The sequence below is a fragment of the Eriocheir sinensis genome, unplaced genomic scaffold, assembly GCF_024679095.1.
Source record: "Eriocheir sinensis breed Jianghai 21 unplaced genomic scaffold, ASM2467909v1 Scaffold1323, whole genome shotgun sequence".
In the NCBI taxonomy this organism is placed as follows: domain Eukaryota; kingdom Metazoa; phylum Arthropoda; class Malacostraca; order Decapoda; family Varunidae; genus Eriocheir; species Eriocheir sinensis.
The window spans coordinates 36,314-42,313 of NW_026110655.1; positions in this window are offsets into that span (position 1 = coordinate 36,314).

A 6,000-nucleotide genomic window follows, 5' to 3' on the forward strand; every position below is an offset into this window, starting at 1 on the left:
GACCACGCCCACATATTGATATAAAGCACATATTACGTACATGCTCAAAACAGGTGCTGAACTGTTCTCTAGTGTGTTCTTCATCATTATGTTGACGTCTGAGTTGTCACCTATGGGGATTAACCCATTTCTGAGGGGGTCAAAGGTGATCATGGAATGACCACGCCCACATCTTGATATAAAGCACATATCACGTATATGCTCAAAACAGGTGCTCAAGTGTTCTCTAGTATGTTCTTTACCAAATTATGTACACTTCTGAGTTGTCACCTATGGGGGTTAATAATTTTCTGACATTATCAATTCAAAGAAAATGTCCCACTGGAAAATTATCATCTCAACCAAGCGCATGCATAGTATGTAAATTCAACTCTGTACCGGGCTTGATATTGAGGTATACAGGGAACTACTTTAGGAAACAACTTTATTGTGTTACAAAATTCGCCATTGCTGAAGCAAAGGAATCAACATTACAAACTATGTACAAAGCAAATGAAATTCATGAGTAAATAATTCTGCAAAAGACCTTCACCCAGAAAACTCCTGCCATCAATTGTGCCTCTTCTATATTTCGTTCTAAATCAAAGCCAAGTAGCATAGTCCATTATGCCAAGAATAATTTCTTGATCATGCCTACAACTTCATAAAAACAAAATCACATCTGTTGCCAACTAATCCCGCTAATTATCCAACCATATTCAAAATAACACTTTTCATGTCAGTGTTTACAATTATTATGTGACATCTGTGGGAACATAATGATAAATGAAAATGACCTTGGACTAACTTCTTTCATCGTCATCAGAGCTTTCGGCGCCTTCTTCATCTGATGATGCGATTTCCATGCTGTTATCAGGGTCCTCCTCCTCTCCCAAATCTCGCCCTTCCTCAGGGACCAAACCTGCCGGCATTTGTTCCCCTTCAAACCATATTGGCATATAGTTGCCATCTACCAACTGCCAGCCATCCCTTTCTTTCGGATCCTGCATGATTTCCAGCTGATCTGCATTTGCCCACACAACGAACAAAAGATGATATGAAAACACAAGACATGATAATATAAATAATAAATAATAAACACAGGGTCATTCACTCACATGTGCTTTATATCAATATGTGGGCGTGGTCATTCCATGATCACCTTTGACCCCCTCAGAAATGGGTTAATCCCATAGGTGACAACTCAGACGTCAACATAATGATGAAGAACACACTAGAGAACAGTTCAGCACCTGTTTTGAGCATGTACGTAATATGTGCTTTATATCAATATGTGGGCGTGGTCATTTCATGATCACATTCGACCCCCTCAGAAAAGGGTTAATCCCCAAAGGTGACAACTCAGATGAGTTGTTATAGATGCAGTAAGACCCAAGGAACATTTTCCAATAGGTTTTGTGGATGTACTCCAGATGTGATTTAAATGTTGCAGGGGCGCCCCCTACTGGTCACTCAGAAATGGACTTATCCCCATGGCGGCCGCTTAAGAGTTATTTCATGTGGTTCCTACTCTATCAGAGAGTCATTTAGCACAGGTTTGATGAATGTACTCAAAGATGTGTTTGAAACCAATATCTGGGGGTTTTGTTAACAGCTCCCCCTGGTGGTGTCCCCAAAAGTGTCACTTAAGAGTTGCATTTTTTTGGTCCCCAGCCATCATCCTAACAACTCCATACCTCAAACCTTTTGTACTCGAGATGTGAATTAAATGTATGCTAGCTCCCAGACTACTATGTGCATTACGTTACATTTATCTGCGTTAAAACTCATTTGCCATTTTTCGCTCCAGTCGGCAAGTCTTGTTAAGTCTGATTGAATCTTTTCGCAACTTTCATTGTTCATTACCATACCTCCTAATCTGGTGTCGTCGGCGAATTTGGCTACTTTTGATAGAATATCAGTTTCTAAGTCGTTCACGTAAATTATGAATAGTGTTGGCCCCAGGACCGAACCTTGGGGCACGCCACTGGTGACGGGTTGCCAATCCGATGCTTCACCATTAAGAACTACACGCTGTTCTCTGTCGGTGAGCCAGTCATGAATCCACGCACATAGTTGGTCGTTAATACCGTGGGAACGCAGTTTAGAAATAAGTCTAACGTGAGGAACTTTATCAAACGCTTTCTGAAAATCTACGTAAATTACGTCATATGGGCTTCGGGCGTCCCAACATGTATAAACATCGTTGAAAAAAGTTAATAGGTTGGTAAGGCAAGACCGATTACTACGAAATCCGTGCTGACTATCAGTTATCAAATCATTTGATTCAAGGAAAGTGATCATTTTATCCCTGATCATTTTTTCGAAGAGTTTAAATAGGACAGACGTAAGACTGATCGGACGATAATTACTGGCTTGTTTTTTTATCTCCTTTTTTAAAGATTGGGGTAATATTGGCTTTTTTCAACTCGAGAGGCACACTGACCTGTGCTAATGACTTGTTGAATATTAATGTTATGGGTAATTCTAGTTGTTGACTACGTTCTCTCAACACGCGAGGATATAAATTGTCGGGGTCCGGAGATTTATTTGGATCTATTTTCTTCAGGTACGCACGCACTTCGCTTATATCAATTTCGATCAATGCAAGCTTATGTTCTTCGGGGCCTTGAAAAATTTTCTTCGGGGCTGGAATCGATGTCGTGTTCTCTTTTGTAAATACGCTACTAAAGGTTGAATTTAGGACCGACGCCATGCCTTTATCATCACTAATCGTATTGCCACTTAATAGTAGTGGGCCGATATTATTTTTAAGTTTTTTTGTTTCTTATGTAACTGAAAAATAACCTTGGATTTTTCTTGGCATCAAGTGATATTTTCATCTCATTTTTGCGTTTTTGTTTTCTGATTTTCCTTTCGCACTCTCTCTTGACTTTGATGTAATTAGCATGATCCTGTGAATTATGTGACAACTTATATTGCTTATACAGTTTTCTTTTTTCGACGATGATTTTTTGTAGGTAATTATTCATCCACAACGGTTTTTGATTATCAGTCCTTCGTGGCTTGAGTGGAATGAATTTATTTACACTCGCTGTGATTTGTGCAGTAAAACGATTATACATTTCTTGAACGCTGACGTTGTTGAGCAAATGATTCCAATTTACTGAAGCCAATTCTCTTTTTAGGTCCATAAAATTTGCTTTACTATAATTAGGTATTAAGAGCGAGTTTGCTCGTGCTTTTGTTTCAATATTTAAAACGCATCTGATTATGTTACGGTCACTGGTTGCAAATGGCTCGCCTACCTCACACGCGGTTATGAGGTGGCTGTCGGTCGTGAAGACTAAATCCAGAATGTTATTTCCTCGCGTCGGCGCGGTAACTGTTTGATAAAGAAATGTATCTTGCGCAAAATTTAATAATCTAGTTCCTTCCCTGTCGGCAGATAGTGCAGACCAGTTAACAGAGGGGTTATTGAAGTATCGTGTACAGGCCCCTTGTTATCTCTCTCTACCCATGAGTATCTTTATGCATTGTCATAATTATTATAATCAGCAGCAGCACCAGCATAGTTATCGTCATTATCACCATCATCGTTGTCGTGACCCCAGATGAGCTTATTTTTCAATCTACTCTTTTTTTTTAACATTTCCCAAGATTTCCTGTGTAGTGATGAGTGCACAGCGACCGTCACACTGCCTGCTGGTGACGAGATCCTTAACAGCGTTGATTTCTTGCCTTGAACGTGTGACTTTATTCAAGTTTTTTGTCTCGGTGTTGATTCATCGTTTTCCTGATTCATCTTTCAGGACTTATTATTCAAGGCCCTTTTTCTACTACTGAGTTAACACCACTCCATACATACGTAGTACATAAATGTCTGTGTATCTTTCTCCTGCATGAAAGGGATCATTTTTTGTTACATCCGTCATGTGCATTTTTCACTCAGCCGTTAATCTTGCTTTATTCTTCCATTACTGTTCCTGATATTTAGTTTCACCATATTTCTCATTCATAAAACCCTCTACGAGAGAAACGACGACTCGGGCAAGAGACGCTGTTTAGTAGCAGTGACCGCGGGAGGTGTTCGGGCCAGCCTTACCAAACTGTCGTACTCTGAACATTGCATTTATCATTTTTAGGCTCCAAGACTGTCGTAACCACACTGATAACGATAGAAAATTAAAGTTATCTTTAAAACTGTTAAATATTGATGTTTTTTTTTTTGTTTTTTTTTGCTAGAATTATCGGTCAGAATACGACAATGCAATGCGATGAGTACGATAATTTGGCAACGCTGGTCCGGGCGGGGAGCTAGAGAACGGCTGCTTATCTAACTCTTCTGCTGCAGGTGCAAGTTATCGCCGCGACTGTTCTTCGTCGTTGCCATAACTAGTTCCTTTAAGGGTTTAGTGCTACTGTTGACGGTGAGAAAGAGCACCGATTCATCCTGGCGGCGAGGAGCACGCAGAGTGACTTGGGGAGCCGCGAGAATATACTGAGCTGCCCTTTGTGCCCGAGACTTTTCAGTCAGTTGTTTTTTTCTATACCGTGTACGTGTGTGTGTGTGTGTGTGTGTGTGTGTGTGTGTTTGATTCACGCACAGTCATCACGTGCTGGGCTCGTGATCACCATGCCCTCCTGTTTTAGGCTTGTAGCTACATATTTATGGATCTGTGAGTACTGCCGGGCCATCACACTCCATCACAGAATTTTACAACTGCGCACTCCACGCACTCCATTCTCCTTCCTTAAGGGGAACATTAACTGAAAAATCCTTCGGCCTAAGCGAGCATTATTACACTTCAGCCTACCGCACTGGCGCCTGGCAGAGCAGAGCCTAGTCAGCACCAGAGGATTTTTTTTTGTGTGTGTGTGCGTGTGTGTGTGTGTGTGTGTGTGTGTGTGTGTGTGTGTGTGTGTGTGTGTGTGTGTGTGTGTGTGTGTGTGTGTGTGTGTGTGTGTGTGTGTGTGTGTGTGTGTGTGTGTGTGTGTGTGTGTGTGTGTGTGTGTGTGTGTGTGTGTGTGTGTGTGTGTGTGTGTGTGTGTGTGTGTGTGTGTGTGTGTGTGTGTTACGCTTGCCCAACAAGTATACACACACGGTAATCGCGCGAAGCCGTCAGATATTTTCGAGGCGTAATGGACGTTCCCTGTTTGTCAGATGGCTAAGCTGAGTCCATCCATTCTGGCTCAGTGCTCACCGGGATCGTCTTACAAGGGAAACACGTGCTCGGCGTGACACACAAATTCGCCTTGGCTGGCAGGGAACAGGAGTGACTAAGCGGTCGGCCATGCACCTCCTAGGGCGTAACGGGGGTAGGATATTTCGGCAACTCAAGTCTATGAAGCCATCACTACAGACAGACGCAGACTTGTTTTTCTTCACTTCTCACACCTCATCACCAGAGCCAAAGATTCTCACTTCTCACTCACTTCTCACACTTCATCACCAGAGCCAAAGATTCTCACTTCTCACTCACTTCTCACACCTCATCACCAGAGCCAAAGATTCTCACTTCTCACTCACTTCTCACACCTCATCACCAGAGCCAAAGATTGTCGCTTCTCACTCACTTCTCACACCTCATCACCAGAGCCAAAGATTGTCACTTCTCACTCACTTCTCACACTTCATCACCAGAGCCAAAGATTGTCACTTCTCACTCACTTCTCACACTTCATCACCAGAGCCAAAGATTGTCGCTTCTCACTCACTTCTCACACCTCATCACCAGAGCCAAAGATTGTCACTTCTCACTCACTTCTCACACCTCATCACCAGAGCCAAAGATTGTCACTTCTCACTCACTTCTCACACCTCATCACCAGAGCCAAAGATTCTCACTTCTCACTCACTTCTCACACCTCATCACCAGAGCCAAAGATTGTCACTTCTCACTCACTTCTCACACCTCATCACCAGAGCCAAAGATTGTCACTTCTCACTCACTTCTCACACCTCATCACCAGAGCCAAAGATTGTCGCTTCTCCATCACTTCTCACACCTCATCACCAGAGCCAAAGATTCTCACTTCTCCTCACTTCTCACCTCATCA